The 18096-nt window shown below is 39.5% G+C and overlaps 1 protein-coding gene across 7 annotated transcripts in view; it reads left to right on the top strand.

The window, feature by feature from the left end:
- The window catches only part of MEIS2 (Meis homeobox 2), a 237743-nt gene that overhangs the window by 128779 nt on the left and 90868 nt on the right, over positions 1-18096 (top strand). The gene's annotated exons all lie outside the window — the stretch shown is intronic.

Genomic DNA, 18096 nt, shown 5'->3' with positions numbered 1-18096 from the left:
TTGAAGAGTTATATCAGTGGAGTGGAGAGGTATCTGCTTGCCTCTATTGAACTGTCTTCTGATCTCTCTTAGACTGGATGCATGCTTTAATAAAGTGTGTTTGTTACATAGACTACATTTCTCCATTGCTGGACACTGCTTATATATGCAACAGCCTCCTCACAGCATTAACATCTGTAAGTTAAATCTTCCTTCTTCTGGTGCTGAGATTTTTGCTTACTGAATCCAAGCCTATTCAGTTCTTCAGGAGTGCCAACTTGAATAAAATATTGTGGGGGTCCAGGTAAGCCCTGCCCTGCACAATAGATCAAATGATGCAGTGCACACACACCATTTGAATGGGAATGCCCATCAACTTTGTGGGGGCCTGGCCCCCTCAAATACTTTGTGGGTGCCATAGCCCCCATGGCCCCTAGGATTTTGGCTCGTATGCAGTTCTTTGTTCACCTGTATTTCCATCTTCTTGGGATTTTCTTCCCTGAGCATTTGCCCAGAGTGCATTTAGCATACTCACAGAAACTCCATCTTCATTATATGAAACATTCTACATTCCCTTCTCAGTTGCAGCAGCTTTTGCCATCCTAAATGTATTTTTTGAGCATAAGTTCACAGTCTTCCACAACTTTTTGGAGTCTGCCGTTTCTAGTACAATCTGATGTTCACCTTGTGCTTTAATTACAGTTCATGGTGGCATGCCCTGCCTGCTAAAATTTTACTAAAGTAGTGTGGGGGCAAACTAAAGCACAGAATGTGGTGCTGAATTATTCTCCTGCATTCACTTCCCCTTGAAACCACTTCTCCACAGGTGTTTTTCTTCATGTGTGTGTGTGTGTGTGTGTGTGTGTGTGTGTGTGTGTGTGTATAGCGGGTGTTGGAGGTTATATCTAATCTCAGAACCTACTGGGAGGAAAATGGCTTGGGAAGTGGTTTTGGCTTATGGCCAGCTAAATTCTGCTCTGTCTTTGGCCATTTCTGTGTCTGATCTCTTCTCTCAGATGATGAAGCTGCATGCTTAACCTGAAATCCTATGCTCACTTACCTAGGAGTAAATCCCTTCAAACTCATAATCACACAGTTCCACTGAAACCTGCCATTCTTACAGGACAGACGCTTTTCATTATAGTGCAAAAGACTCCCCACATTTGGAAGAGAATTCAGATTCACCTCAGACACAGAGGGGCTATTGCTCCATATAAAACATGTGAGGTATTCTCAGTATACCTCGTCTAGTGTGCAACTTGTTAAAACAATAGCACATTTTGTAACTGATAATAAATGTTGGCAAACAGTTAGTGTACAAAAATAAAATAAAAGTATAGTGCCCAAAATGCTAACTAATTCTGTTGCATTTTACCCATCTGGAGTTTTCTTTTTTAAAAAAAGGTGCTAGTGTAACAACTTAAAATGATAAAGGTAAGAACACCTGACTTTGCTTTTAGTTTTTTACTAGCAGGTAAAAAACTGAGTCTTTAAAAGTACTGAATACTTAGCAGAAAGTATTTACAGAATTGGGTCCTTGGATTGTACACAAAGGCCTCTGAAAGACCAGCTTTTTCTGCTCATATGTTTGGCAGGCAAATTTGATAATAATTTCTGTTCTAGAACCTTACACCATCTCAGTGAATATAAATTGATGGTGTAAAGCAAATGGGCAACTGGCAGGAATCCAAAAGTAAGTTGGAGAGAAGACAGCTTATTGTTGAGGGGGCAGCCTGGTGTTCTACAGCCTGGTTGTTGTTTTTTATTCACGACAACTCTGCAGAGCTGTGGAGTTCAAGTGTGGCCTTTGAAGTGTTTTAAATAATAACAGTTTTATTTCTCCTGACACAAGCACTGAAGCTGTTTGTTACCACCTCAGAACTGTTACCCGGCAGTGTAAAAGTTACCAACAAAGCAAGCTTGGATGAAAGTCTATTATGAATACAAGAGGCATAAACTTCAGGGAAACCACATTATACTGCAAAGGCCAATATGGAAGTGCAGGCCTCGGCCACTTCCTTAGCATACGGCATTTGCCAGATTAAAAAGGACACTCCTGGGCACTCACATTGATGAGTGAGAGGGGATTGCTGACACAATCCCTACCATAAGTATGCCTCAAGTACCCTATGGGTACTTAATGCATGAAGCCGGGCAGTGAAAATGTGGGCACTAATCTGGATGACAACATCACTCAGGTTCTTATAACATTGCATGTTAAGTATCACTTTGAAGGGTTCTGTGCAAGTACATGTGAAATACACATGCATAGGACTTCTTCAGCAGACAGGAACCCTGCCTAACCAGCATTCTGTTGCTATGGAGGGAACCCCATTCTGTGTTTGTATAGAACAGGCATAGGCAGCCTTCGGCCCTCCAGATACTTTGGACTACAATTCCCATCATCCCTGACCACTGGTCCTGTTAGCTAGGGATCATGGGAGTTGTAGGCCAAAACATCTGGAGGGCCGAAGGTTGCCTATGCCTGGTATAGAATGACACCAAGCACAAGGCGTCAAGAAAATGTGTCTCACATGTGTGTTGGTGCCTAGGGGACTAGCTTCCGGTGTTCAGTACCGATGGATTCCAATTGCCTGAAGGCTAGGTAGAGAGCAGGAACTATAGAAGTGCATGTAGATCACATCTGGAAGCCAAACATGCCTTGTAGTGCTAAGGAATCAAACCTTTTATTCTGATTTAATATTCTTGAAGACAATTATAACATCATACAACTCAGGAACACTAGCCCAGGGGTCAGCAAACTTTTTCAGCAGTCCACTGTCCCTCAGACCTTGTGGGGGGCCAAACTATATTTTTTTTGGGGGGGGGATGAACGAATTCCTATGCCCCACAAATAACCCAAAGATGCATTTTAAATAAAAGGACACATTCTACTCATGTAAAAACACCAGGCAGGCCCCACAAATAACCCAGAGATGCATTTTAAAGAAAAGGACACATTCTACTTATGTAAAAACATGCTGATTCCTGGACCGCCCACGGGCCGGATTTAGAAGGTGATTGGGCCGCATGCGGCCCCCGGGCCTTAGTTTGGGGACCCTTGCACTAGCCCGATGTAATAAACCAGGCACACAAGAATGACACTTTGTGTATTTTGTGTTGCAGTCTTAAAAGGAATAAAACACCAAATTGCAGATTAGAAATGAAATGGTGCTCCACATTTATATAACACTTTAGTTACCAAATAACATCATGTGCATTTTATCTGTAAACCTTACAACAAACATGTAAGGCAGTTCACTAATATTATCCCAGTCTAGCAGCTAAGGGTGGGGGGCAAGTTGAGATTCACGTATAATTGCTTATCTAAAGCCACACATGGGGCTTTTGGCAGAGGTGACATTTTGAGCCAGGGGCTTTTCAGTTTTAACTTAACCTGTTAGCCACTGTAGTGGTAAATGTTTAATGTGATTGAATCATTCTCCTTAAAGTAGAGTCTTTAAAGGTCCTACTAGACTGGAGGGAATTTGCTCCAATTATTTATTTAAAATTGACAATGCAGTATAACCTTTCTTTAGTGCCAACTGTTCTCCTCTCTGCTATTATCCAGAACTTTCCTGCCTTTCATGGACTCTGTAGTTTCGCTTCCGAGATTATTCCAATTGCCCCTGAAATGTATTCTTGTTTTTGTTTTTGTTTTGTTTTTATGAACCTAGAGTGCAGCCCTGGTATTGTCACTTGTCTTTCTTGGAATGCAGAGAGGACTAATGCTTCCCCTTATTTTGCAGCAAACAAATGCTTCCCTTTTTTTGCACCTGTAGTATCATACTTGATTTATGGAGCATTTTGAGACAGAAGTTCCTGGCCTGCCCCTATTCTGCAGCAGCTACGGACAGAATATTATCAAACACTTTGATTTTCTGTTTGCAAAATTAGATGATTTCTGTTATACTAATGACTTCCTAAGTGTCATTTGCATGAAAGTTGTTTCACTTTTGTGGTGGTGAGGCGGAAAGTTAGCACACACAAAACCCTCCCTGACATATGAAACCAATCTTTTATAAACTGCATTTTGATGAAGTTTGCATGTATTATTTCACCATTATTATTTGTTAAATTTCTATTGCACCCTTCCTGCCAAATGAGGCTAGAGCAGCACACAGCAAAGTAGCAAAAACAATACATTTAAAAATAAAAGCATATTTTAAAACTTTAAGAATGTATTTAAAAGTTTAACAATGCCTAATTTTGAAAAGTGTATATAGCAGATAAAGATCCATTGTTCTCAATAGTGGCTGTTGAGGATACACACACACACACACACACACACACACACACACACACACACACGTGCTGAGGGAAAACTGAGGACAACACAGGTGGATGATGTAAGGACTAAGGGCTTTTTAAAGACAGAGGCCTGGAGGCAGAATGTTCATTTGAGCACCCCTGCTCCTCTCACTGTACAATATGTTTATGTCATTTCCCCACACACTCAGCTGCAAAAAAAGAAAAGGTAAAATATTTTATGTCTCTAAAATTCAAACACACACACAAGAATTGAATTTACTTGTTTCAATGCCCCCATTTTCCACCTTAAACATATTTCCTCTGAACAAAGTTCTGTTGATTCAAATTAAATGAATTTTGTTGATATCATTTATAAGAAGTATTAACTTTCTTTTAAAGTCATGCATTTATAGAGGATGTGACTTATTCATAGGTTGGATGGGAAATAGGATTTCTTTATTGTAAAAGCTATATTTAAGTCAGGGCTCATCCACATTGGAGTTTAATATGGACTTAAAGCTGCTTGTGTGTCTGTTGTTGCTTTTTGTGGTGTCCACACAATGTCTTCGTTCAAGTGGCAGCCACCACCAACCCTGCTAACTGCAGATTCCCCCAATCCATGGATAATTGGATAAGGGAAGAAAATCCCATATAAAATTGCATGTTACCCAACTGTGGACACACTGAAACACATTGTGTGAGTGAGCTTTTTTTAAATCACATTTCACTAGCTGCTGTTTTCACCACACACCCTGCTTCTATTTTGTTTCCATCAGCTGCAAAGAAAGGATGTACATTGCCTTTTCCCATTGGTTGTTCCTGAAGGCATGTTTTCGTATTTTTATTTTTAAAACAGCTCATTTGCACAGAACCTCTCTTTTGCACAGATCTTAACGGGGGGGGGTGCGCATTGGTTTGTTTCTATTTTTATTATGTATTTTGTGTTCTCATTTTTAATTTTTATGTGATGAATTGCCCTGTGATCTTTGAGTGAAGGACGGTATGCAAATTTTAATAATAATAATAATAATAATAATAATATACTTCATCTAGAACTGAGCTCTAGTATTCAATATGTTGCAGGAACGAAAGATCTACATTGGCTCCCAGTATGTTTCCAAACACAATTCAAAGTGTTAGTGCTGACCTTTAAAGCCCTAAATGGCCTCGGTCCAGTATACCTAATGGAGCGTCTCCACTCCCATCGTTCTGCCCGGACACTGAGGTCCAGCACCGAGGGCCTTCTGGTGGTTCCCACGTTGCGAGAAGTCAAGTTGCAGGGAAGCAGGCAGAGGGCCTTCTCGGTAGTGGCGTCTACCCTGTGAAACGCCCTCCCATCAGATGTCAAAGAGAAAAACAGCTACCAGATTTTTAGAAGACATCTGAAGGCAGCCCTGTTTAGGGAGGCTTTTAATCTCTAATCAATTATTTTAATCTTCTGTTGGAAACCGCCCAGAGTGGCTGGGGAAACCCAGCCAGATGGATGGGGTATAAATAATAAATTGTTGTTGTTGTTGTTGTTGTTGTTGTTGTTGTTGTTGTTGTTGTTGTTGTATTTAGGCACAAATTTATAATGGCTGATCTCTGTTCCCCAAACTTTCAGTCTAATAGGCAACTCAAATAAGGACTGCTAGGAAGTGTATAACATAGATATAATGCTTGTAAACCTTGCATGTGTTATTTTCCTTTATCAATACTTTGATGTTTAGAACCAGACTAATGTTGAATAATAATAAACAGCAGTTACAAGGAAGAGACAAATCTCAAGAACCTTATAATGTGACCCTTTTTCTACAAATGCCAAAGGACACTTCCAAATAATATTGCTGATCCAGATTTTGCACACTTTGAAATACATAATTATTTGTGTAATCACTAGCTGTCCTTCAATTGCTACCTCTTAATCTATCTGATGAGGTGGTGATAATTAAAATTCAGAGAAGATAGAGTTGGATACAAATGGACTGTAACAACATAGTTGCAATATGCATGGTCAGAATGGGGAGGATAATATGAGCCTTGTTTTTTCAATTGGATAGGTAACCTCAGTGATAGGCAATGGACAATTGCAATCATGCACTTATTTAAATATGCAAATTAGAAGTCTTTACTAGGAGAATAGGCAGCTCTGTTACAGTTTTGTGTGGGCCAGCTGCCAGATGAATCTTTGAAAGGAGCTTTCCATCTCCTTTTTAAAAGTTTTTTTTAACATTTTGCAGATGTTTGTACATCACGTATGATAAGTGAATGGGTATGTGTTTGTATTAGAAGACTCACGTAACATTGCTTGCAATTTTAGTCAAGCTGTGAGCTGATATATATTCAGCTGCAGTTGGTGATCCAAAATCTTCTCCAACTTGCAAATAAAATTCTTGCCCCATCAGCTAAAAAAAAGAGGGGGAAGAATATTTGTTGTCAAAAGTGACGCTAACTTTCCAACTGCTACTGTGCATCAAGATCATTGATATTTCTAAAACCTTCCTTGTACAGTAGGGACAACTCACAGCTGAATGTTGAAGCACATGACTGGCATGCAAAAGACTCCATGTTCAATACCTGGCCGTTAAAGGATTTCAGACCACAATTGAGGCTTAGGGAATTGCTGCCAGTCAGGGTAAGCAATAGTGGATTTGAAGGACCTGTGGTCTGAATCATCATACGTTTTTATTCATTTAACCTGTCTCTGAGGGCTTGTGAAGTGAGACCATAGCTCATTGGTGGAGCACTTCTTTGCATGTGTCCGATCTTGGCTCAGTTGCTGGCATCTGCAGTTAGAAAATCTCTGATCATATGATTGGAAATAACCTTCCTTAAGATAAATGAATGGCTGCCTCCAATTACAATAAACAGCAGTTCTATATATGCTAACCTTTGACAGGGCCTATAGGTTGAAAAGCTCTGCCACCCTGATAGGGTCTAACTGAGAGTTGTAGGCAGCTTTCAATGGTTGTTTAGAGACAAATAATTTATTTTGGTTTACTATCTCTGTTTAGTGATTATCAGATTTTGTGACAAATTTAGTTTCTTGATGTAGCAGTTTGGAATCATAAGTCTGAATTGGTCTATTAAACAGCATTACTCACATTTCTTCTGCACCAGATCTAATGTGCAGATGAAACATGTACTTACTTGTGGTTAAAAATGTAAAGAACACCTCACAGTTAAGTCCAGTTGTGAACGATTCCGGGGTTGCGGTGCTCATCTCTCTTTACTGGCCGAGGGAGCCGACGTTTGTCTGCAGACAGTCCGCAGACATGTGGCCAGCATGACTAAGCCGCTTCTGTGGTTACCAAATGATAAATTGCCGTTTCAGCAAACAAATTAAGACATCTAATGAGAACTAGCTGCTACATTTGATCCCAAACCATGACTGAATGTGTTGAAAAGTGTTCAGAAATCTGTGGTTTCAAATATCATGGGGGTCTTGTAGCCATTTAAAGCCTTAGCTTCCTTTTTTTTCACCCAGTTACATATTTATCTTACTTTTGTGTTTCATTTGAAATTATTTTTATTGATTTTTACATTTCAAAAGAAAAAAAATTACAAGCATAGTTGCAGAGACTTACAAGTTTGGTTGCGTGTTAATATAATAGTTAAATAAAAGAATTTTTTAAAATAATACTAATTTAAACTTGTAGACTGAGTTATAGGTAAGGATGAATGCCAGAGTATTTTCCATTACAATATAATGTACAATAATGTATAATGTTTAGATTTAGTGAACAAAGGTAAATAATAGTTTATACTGATACTGATTTAAGTATATACAGTATTACTCTTGTAAGTGTAACTTTGGATAGTTGGATCATCCAAACACAATTTTTGACATAAATCTAAAATGACAATTCCAAATCTTACCTTCATGCTTGTATGTTAATCCTCGATCCTGATATAGTTGCTCTTTTTTAGTCTATAAGTAACCCATGGTTGCTCCTCAGAAATCGGAGAGGCCTCTTGCAGAATATAACATTAATATGAATTTTTTTTATCAAATTCAGACAACATTTCATGAAGCATTATTCATGCAAAATGGAAAGCAAGCCAATAAAGAGCAAATTAAATAGAAATGTGGTCAGACAAGTGAAAGTTAAATAATGTGAGAAGAATTTATAGTTTTAAAATGAGAAACAGGAACATCACAAAATTAAAATATTTCAATAAGCAATATGTAAGATTTAACTGAAAGTGGAAGGAAATGAACGCATTTTAGTATCATAGAATCATAGAGTTGGAAGAGACCACAAGGGCCATCCAGTCCAACCCCCTGCCAAACAGGAAACACCATCAAGCATTCTTGACATATGGCTGTCAAGCCTCTGCTTAAAGACCTCCAAAGAAGGAGACTCCACCACAATAGAATCATTGTGAAATCTTACACTAAAATCAACACCATAAGAATATATGAAGCACTAATGGTTCTGAACCATACTGAATCAGGGCAAAGGCCAATCTATTTCAACATCCTGAGTACAACAGCACTCTCCTTGTGATTCCCAGCAAATATTCAAGAGGCACATACCGCCTCTGACAGTGAAGGCAGTACATGGTCATCATGGCTAGTAGTTCATGAATTTGACTAATCCTCTTCTAAAGCCATCCCAAGTTGGTAGCCAAAACCCCAACAAACTTTTAAGTAGACAAGACTTTGGGGTAATGTGGCCCTCAGGCCAAAAAAATGATTAGCCCATCTTGCTTTAGGGCTCTAAAGGTCAAAACAGTAATATGCATTGTGCCTAGAAACTGACTGGAAACCAATATCGTATAGATGGTATACACTATCTGTACCTCATACCCTCCAATATTTCTTCAATGAAAATACAGTTGTACCTTGGGTTACATTACCTTCGGGTAACGTAATTTCGAGTTATGAACGTGGCAAACCCGGAAGTGTATAATTCTGGGTTTCGCCGTGTGCGCATGCACAGAAGCACTCTGTGTGCTTCACGCGTGCGCAGAATCCGCACCTCTGGATACGGACTTTTTGGGGTGAGTACGGACCCCCGGGACGAATTAAGTTCGTATCCGGAGGGTCCACTGCAGGGACATCCTAAAGAAAAGTGGGATATTCTGGGATCAAATTGGAAACTGGGACAGCTTCTCTAAATCAGGGAAATCCCTGGAAAATAGGGACACTTGGAGGGTTACTCCAGTAAGTAATTTGGTCACCACTCTAGCTTAACTGAATCTTCTGAACCCTCTTTAAAGGCTAAAAGCTGGAAGTTTCCAGTACACATATCAAAGCAACTAGCTACATCCCTGTCCTTGTTGTAGATTTGGTAAGGTAAAGGTAAAGGGACCATTACGTCCAGTGATGACCGACTTTGGGGTTGCAGAGCTCATCTTGCGTTATTGGCCAAGGGAGCCGGCGTACAGCTTCCAGGTCATGTGGCCAGCATGACAAAGCCGCTTCTGGCGAACCAGAGTAGCACACGGAAACGCCGTTTACCTTCCCGTTGTAGCAGTACCTATTTATCTACTTGCACTTTGACGTGCTTTAGAATTGCTAGGTTGGCAGGAGCTGGGACCAAGCAACGGGAGCTCACCCCGCCGCGGGGATTCGAACCACCAACCTTCTGATTGGCAAGCCCTAGGCTCTGTGGTTTAACCCACAGCGCCACCTGCGTCCCATGTAGATTTGGTACTTGGCTCCAGAGACTCTGGGAGCATCTCTCTAGAGTTCTAAGGAGATCTACCAAGAAAAAGTGTCTGTGCTGTATCTCCATTGTAGCTGCATCAGTGGTAAATCCAATCCAAAAGAATATAAATGAAGATTGAGTGTTTCTGTTGAATCAGCAGTGATCCAGTGTTCCCTCTGGCTATCTATTCCTGGATGTCTATCCAAGTTCTGATTATACTGCTGCTCCTCACCACAGTGTCTGACACCTCCCAAGTAATTAACAAAGTCATAACAATAACATCTCTCTATCTTCCCAGCAGGTAGGAGCAACTGCTTGATTAGAGTTAAGATTTGTCTGTGTTCTTGTCTGTGCATAAAAGAAAGCAGAAGAGGGAAAGACATAAAACATCTTAGATTTGTTTTTATTTGCAAATACTGTGAACTAAATTATCATTCCTTTCCCATCTGGAAACTCTTTTGGAGATAGTCCCTGTCCTGTTACATTGTTTGAATGAATTAGCTGATGCATGAGCACATGACTGTACAACAATAAGGACTGTAGTGAGAGAAAGTTGGAGACATAGAAAGACATCCGTCATTTAGCTTGCCCAACAAAAGCAGAAAAGTATTTTACAGAGACAGTTGTGGCAACCTGTTTTTCCTACAAGAGATACAACAAGAGATGTTTCCTACAAGAGATGCTTTATAGCTTTTCGCACTCTAGCACAAAGTACCTACTAGTGGAGCTAAATATTTAAAACTAGAGGTCATATATTTATGCTACAATCAATTTTTCCCCTACTGCTGTCTGTGTTTCCCTTGCTCTGTAAAGAATGGCACCAATGTTTTTCAGTGGAACTAGTTTTGGAAATAGAAATCCAAAATATTTTGAATTCAAAACCTTCCTAAAAACGAACACTTAGATCCTTTTGCTTTGATCATAAACTCTTTTTTTCTGTGCTCCCCACTGAATGTTGGGCTTTCTATAACTGAATAAACCAATCCCATCTGGAATTTCATATACACACCCTTTCAGGAAAATATTAGAAAAATATACACACACATATACACACACAGTTAACCCGCACCTTAAAACAAACTTAAATAGGGCAACCATGCATGTGATTTGGAATTATTAGTAGTCTCATTTACCTGAAATATTCAGGCTAAATGCAAACATTTAAATTTTTAGGCATGTAAAAACATACTGTGGTGATTACATGGTGTATACTATATAATAGGGGGGGGACCTTTATATTTTCAAAGCTGAGCAAGATTCCATGCACACTATCCAAGTGCCTGGGACTGACAGCAAAGCCTGGTAGACAGGGCCTGTGATTTGTGAACAGACTAAGCAGGGAGAGGCCCTCACCCCAGAAAGCCATGGTAACAGCCCAGAAGTGGCAAGACTTTTCTGTCCCCCTACCCCACCCCCAGTCCTTGCTTACAGTGCTCATCATTTCCTCCCCTCTTCAGATTCTAAAACCCAGCAGGGAAAATGAAGAACTAGATGAGCAGTGGGATAGCTACAATGTGCTGTATGTTTGACTACCTTAGAAAAATCTCTGGAAACTTCAAGTAGTTCAGATTGCAGCAGTTAGAGTTTTGACCAGAGCCATTTACAGTGGTACCTCGGGTTACAAATGCTTTGGGTTACAAACTCCACTAACCCGGAAGTAGTTGCTTCGGGTTGCGAACTTTGCCCCAGGATAAGAACAGAAATCGTGCCCCGGCGGCACAGCGGCAGCAGGAGGCCCCATTAGCAAAAGCGTGCCTCAGGTTAAGAAGGGTTTCGGGTTATGAACGGACCTCCGGAACGAATTAAGTTCGTACCACTGTATTTGGCACATGTAGTTCCTCATTTAAAAGGGCTTCACTGGCTTCGTTCATTACCATGTCCAATTCAAGGTGCTGGTGATCATGTGTTCTGATGCCCTCAACAGCTTAATACTGGGATATCTAAAGGACTGTCACCTCCTGTATGAGCCTGCTCATTCATCGAGATATACTGGAGAGACTGTCCTATGTGTTCTACAAACGCCTGAACTGGAGAAAGTGTTACGTTCTTATTTATTTAATATAAGACTAGGTTACTTTGCAGGCCCAGAACAAGCGGCTGTTTATGGATTCACAGGCTAAAGCACAGCTAGGTAACTACAAGAACAAGCTAAAGCTACAGGGAAGAGTCTTAACTCCAACCCATAATAATTGGAGAAAATATTTAACTGTATAATTACCTATTACTACAGAGGGACTTTTTGCTCCACGTGGGCTGTGGAAATCTATGTTTAAGGAGGCCTACCTGATGGTTTTCCATTATTTTGTGGCCATTTTATTTTGGCAGGTGCTTGGCCTATTAAGTTGTTGATTTCTTTATACCCTTCCCTATTGAAATCTGTGTGTTTTTATATTATTTTATTTGTCTTGTTGCAAGCCGCTTTAATAGTTTTTAAACGGAAAGGTAGCAAAACCAGAAGCAGATTGGCCTCTTTGGGTAGGTGCAGGGGTGTCAGCACCTCATCAGACCCCTTCGTTGATGTCTGCCTAAGAACCCATCCCCAGTGCTCCAAGCATCTCAGGCAGCTTAAATTTCTCACAACACTTCTGACGGTGTATCATTCCAGGGTGCTGTGAGAAAATAGTAAAGTGGCTACCCGCAGCTTGCTGGCCCTTTAGGCTGCTGCTAACTGCTGCAGAGGTTCCCTGTTCCCCTGGTTTGTGTTCTGCCATGAAAGTGATTTGGTTCTATTCATCTCTATGGCAGAAAGTTGCAGAGTGGATTGGGGATGCCAGGCTGTGCTGTGCAAGGAGCTTCCATCTCTCTTCCTTCTTTGCCAATACTGTGAGGATATGAGGCTCCTCCCTCCTTGCTTTTGTTATTCTTCATCTGCAGGGTTTCTGCCTCACTGGCATCTTCCAGGACATGTTGTGGCTGTTGAGAGTGGGAGGGGATCATGGTAAGGTTACATCAGAAGCTTAGGCCAAACTTTGTGCTTTCCAAACTCAGTCGTAACGGCAGCCTTTAGAAGGAGTCATTCCTACTTGAATTAATAATGGCTTTAGAGGGGTGAGCTCCCGTTGTTCAGTCCCAGCTCCTGCATGTCAAAGTACAAGTAGATAAATAGGTACCACTCTGGTGGGAAGGTAAACAGATGTTTCTGTGTGCTGCTCTGGTTCGCCAGAAGTGGCTTAGTCATGCTGGCCACATGACCTGGAAGCTGTACCTTTGCCTTTACCTTTTAGAGATACACCAGTAGGCCTGGAGACCATGAGGTGTCTGCCAATCGGAATATTTGGGTGATACTATTATTATTATTATTATTATTATTATTATTATTTTCTTGTCTTGCTCATCTGGCTGGCGGCTTACTTCTGTGTGTCTTTCTGTGTATTGCTTGCCCTGCACCATATCTACATAGTCTGATGCTACTTGCCTGCTATGTGTTTAGTGTGATTTGGGGAACATATAGAGCTGTGATCCATGCCTTCACTTCTGTATCATTCCATACTGAGAAAGAAATCTGTCACTGTTGCTTTCCACTACGTACTTTACTCTTGTATTAGTACAAGAGTATTTAGCCACCGTGTGATTGACTGGATGAGCATTGCACTGTACCCAGTAATGCATAGACTAAACTACACTTTTAGTCAGACAATATGAAAAGTGACAACAAATTATGCCTTGTGGTCTCCTTCCAGTTTCTAACTGCAAACATCCCAGAGTTTATTTTAAATTTGAGCCAGTTAGACATTTAGTAATATAGATCAAAGAAGAAATGAAAGCCTCCCATGTTTATTATTTCAATATGATGTCTGTTCTAATAAAGTGTTAGAAGGCATGTTATAGACTAACTAGTAGGAATTTTCTAGTTCTGTAGTTTAGTCTTAAATATATACATATATTTGTAAATTAATCTGAAACATATTGCTGTGGTCTGAACTGCTCGAAATGCTGATTGTTTTCAAATCCTTTATTTAATTTTAGAAATATGGTGGTGGCCTGCCAGAACGCTTTCAGATAAACAATCCACTTCATGTTTAAAAAGCCATAACATTAAAAAGGGGGAAACTTGCAAATATATAATGCCATGTAAGTTGAGGTTGTTGCTATATTGTTCTTCACTCTTAATTGAGAATAATAAGGGCCATTTGAGAGGGCTGAATTTCTATAATTTCATTGTACTGTATGTTGATCTGAAGCACAGTAGTTACCCTACTGAAAGCAAAGAAAATCACTCGACCCAATGTGGTTTTAGCTGTTTCCTCAATGATTTGCTAGTTTTAGAATTCTATCCCAAGTATGTACCTAGTTTCAAATAGATATACTGCACCAACGTAGCATACTATTTGTTGACTGCAACCTTCCTGCCATCATTCTTGATATGTTTAGTTCAATATTTGTTTGTGATGCTATGGCTGTGATTCTGAACAGATCTACTTATTATAAGGAAATGCCATGAAAATACTTAGCCTTCCTTGTACATTTAGGACAGAGACTCCACATACCATCTTTCCATTTTAATGAAAAAGTATTGTCCCTGCTACTATTATGCACAGAAGGCAACTACCGTAGTTCAATTTTAACAGTTGCCTAGTAAAAGAAGGATATCATATTTTAATACCATCACCAAGACAATAAGCCATTTTTACACAGAACCATTTTTATACCTTATTTCTTAAGCCATATCATGTATAGGTGCTCCTTGTATTGAATATTCCTAGAAGATGCTTCCTTAGGAGAAAACAGTCTCTTTATAACGGAAAAAGAAATAAGCTAGTAAGAAAATATAGACTGTTCTTTCCATCTTTTTGTCCAGCCCTGATTTTCAGTCAATTAAAATTTGTACTCAAGGCTTTTCAGCTTGAAACCACCCCTGTGTCTGTGATGAGCAATCCTTCTTGTTTGTGCAGTCATTCATTATCTCCATTACCAAGAGGAGAATAGAGGACAATTACATTGTTTGGACGAATCAGAGTGTTAGGAGGAGTATTTATCATGGTGGCAGAGTGCAGCACCTGACAGCAAAGGATTGATGGCCAGGAATGAGTGTGAGTGGCCAAAGCAGCCTCATATGATGCAAATTACTGACTGTGGATTCCAATTTATCCTGTTCATTTTTCTTGCCTTTGCTGAAGACTATTAGTGGTTTTTGAAGCAGTGAAAGGGTCATTACTAATGTGGGCTCAAAGCAGGAGGGGGAAGGAGGGGAAAAGCCTTCTGTAATTACACAGCCTTGAAAAAAGAAAAGAAAAAAAGATTTGAGGGACTAGCCAAAAAAGTGTCAACACTTAGCAATCAGAAAAATTTATTTTCATTTCATCCTTAACCCACATTAACTCAACATTATCATTTTTCTTTGTTAATATTTGCAGAATATTAAAAGCCTTATTTCTGTATTCATTCACATCTATTTAACCCTTTTTTGCAGTAAACCAATGTTGCCTAGTTTGCCATCAAACAGTGGGAGCATTTTAAAATGTGCTTACAAAATAGGTTTTTAAAAAGCAATTCTAGGCTGTTGTTTTTAATAATGAGACAATTGGCACCCAAGAGTGGTTTACATAGGTATTGGGCTATATTTACATGATAAAAAAAAAATCTCAGTACAATTGAGAGAAAACAACTCTCCTTTTTCTTCTGGTTGTAATCTAGGAAATTATACTAATAATTAAAAACAGAATGTTGAAGTTAGGTTGGTTATATTTTGGGTAAAGTATATGTTAAATGCATTAAATGTGTGTTTAATGTAATGTCAGTTTCCAATAACACTTCTGGAAACTATTCTAAAAAGATCCAGAGCAAGTGCAAAACTATAAATGAGGCAAAATAAGAAAGTACAGTAAAAGGAAAGTAAATTGCTAGATTAATCTATCCAAATACTTCAGACAAATCATATATCCCTTTCCCCATGTAATTTAATAAGAAAATACTAATATCCCAACTCCAAATACACTTACCCACATGTAAATTCTGTTCTCCATTTATGAGCAAGTCAGTCATTAAGATCAATTGAGATGTGGAACAGGGATTTCTTTATGGTGGTCCCCTTTATGTTATTTTATTTCTTCAATTTATATCCTGCCCTTGATTGCACAGCATTCCAGGACAGTTTACACAATGAAACTCCAAAAACATACAGTAGATAGCTATCTAAATCACATAAAACAGAAACTACAATTTTCAAACTTTTAACTCCCAGATCAAATCCCCTTTAGAATCCGCTGCCCATGAAAACCTACCAGTATAAAAAATTTCAGGGAAATTTCAGGGATCAGAGGCAACAGTTTAAGAAGCTGAATTTCAATGGGGCTTTCTGCTTATTTTTGCTTAGGGCTTTTTATATTGTGCTTTATTTGAATGAATTTGTATTTTGTGATTTGATGTATTTTTATTTGACTAGAATCTAAGGAGTAAGGAGATGTTTATTTAATAACTAAGTAATAAATAAAATCCAGCTGTTAATGTTACAGTTTTATGTGCCATTTCTAAAACTTATTAAGCCACCAGGTAGATTTGTAGGCATACCCCTGCAAACCCATAAATTATCAGCTCTGTTTGCTGTTTCACATGTGCACATGTTTGCATGCATGGAAGTGGATGCATCTGAGTCTTGGGACATCCCCACTGCCAACCTTCCACTGAATGAAAGTAGTGCCGGCTGAACTACAGCTGTACATTACTTTCAATGGGATGACCTTCTATGCTTCCCCTTGGAAGTAAAGACTGGACACATTGAACTGCACATGACTCTACTTACATCTATGTGAGGACCAAAGAGGGAAGCTAAAATGCAGGCATAAGCAAATTTGGCCCTCCAGATGTTTTGGGACTACAACTCCCATTATCCCCAGCTAACAGGACCAGTGGCCAGGGATGATGGAAGTTGTAGTCCCAAAACTTCTGGGGGGCCGAGTTTACCTATGCCTGACAAAAGGGTTCCATTGTGTACTAGACAAATGCTTTCCAGTGCACAGGAAACTGTGAGCTCTGCACATGATAGGGAATATTTTTTTTGTCCCAGATTGGTTTTGCAGCATGACACAGTACTTCTGTCAGATATTATCCCAGTACAAGTGTTAACTTTAGGGTTAGGGTATAAGTTGTTTGCTGCTTGCGTCATAGATGTGCTAAACAAATGTATCAACAATGAGCATAAAGAGACAATCGGTATCCTCCAGGTCAATTAGTACAGCAGTCTTTAACCCTTTTAAGTCCTGGGACCCAACTTTGGCTGAAATAGGCATTTGACAGTAGTAATGCTGCAGCTGTGGTTTGCCTTAGGACATGTTCCAACCCAGTAGTGGGTTCCAACCCACGAACAGAAAGCCAATGAATTATAAAAGTAATAGTACAATCCCATTATGATGGTAGAGATTTATTTATTTTTGCATAAAACGTAAGAAGAATTCTCCACTTAAGCATAATTTGGCACAAATGTTCAGATAATCAGATAATTTCAAAGCCTTTGCTTTATTTATGTGTTTGGCATGTTGGAAGGTGTTTAGATGGTGTAGAGTTGTGAATTAGTTATAGATGGGTTATCAGATTTAAGATTGGGTGCTAGTGATTGTGGGTAGTGCTAGTGAAGGAGTTTTGGCAGACAAGATAGAGAAGGGTGTGGTATCTCAGGATTGTACAGCAAGAGGTATATGCATAAGCTAACCATGGATTCCATTACAATGCCCCTTCCCCCATCAAAACTGGTGCACATTAGCAATGTGGTCCTTGAGCACCTGCTGAGTAGAGTTTGGCCCCTACAGCCAATGACTGGATGGCAGGTTCTCCTCGTTTTTGCTCTCTGTTTTTGATGTAAAGACAAGGTTGAGCTTTCTTACACACCATATATACTGGTATGTCTCCCATTGGAAACACACATGTGGTTGAATAGGGCATACATACGTAGCAGGTGATATACATATTGTAGGTCTGAATGGCATTATCAGTTTACCCTCATACAGTGTTTGGGCACTGACAGTGCAGAATTGGGTCTACAGGAATCGGATGTCTGGCAAGACAGGCATGTTTGATAGATGGGGAAGGAAGACATGATCCTGCTCCCACATTGCATGCAAGGAAATAAACAAAGAGAAAGTATAGCCTGATTCAGCATACTATTTTAAATTAATGGGACTTAAGATTTTTGTTTTAGAAATAACATACAAATCAGTTATATCAATCCCTGAGGATACGGTTCACACTAAAAAAGATGGTTTCGTTCTTATAGTGCATCTTTCTTAAGTTCTGATTC

This window comes from Zootoca vivipara, chromosome 1 (assembly GCF_963506605.1).
Source record: "Zootoca vivipara chromosome 1, rZooViv1.1, whole genome shotgun sequence".
NCBI classification, from domain to species: Eukaryota; Metazoa; Chordata; class Lepidosauria; order Squamata; family Lacertidae; genus Zootoca; species Zootoca vivipara.
This window is presented reverse-complemented; position numbering and strand designations above follow the sequence as displayed.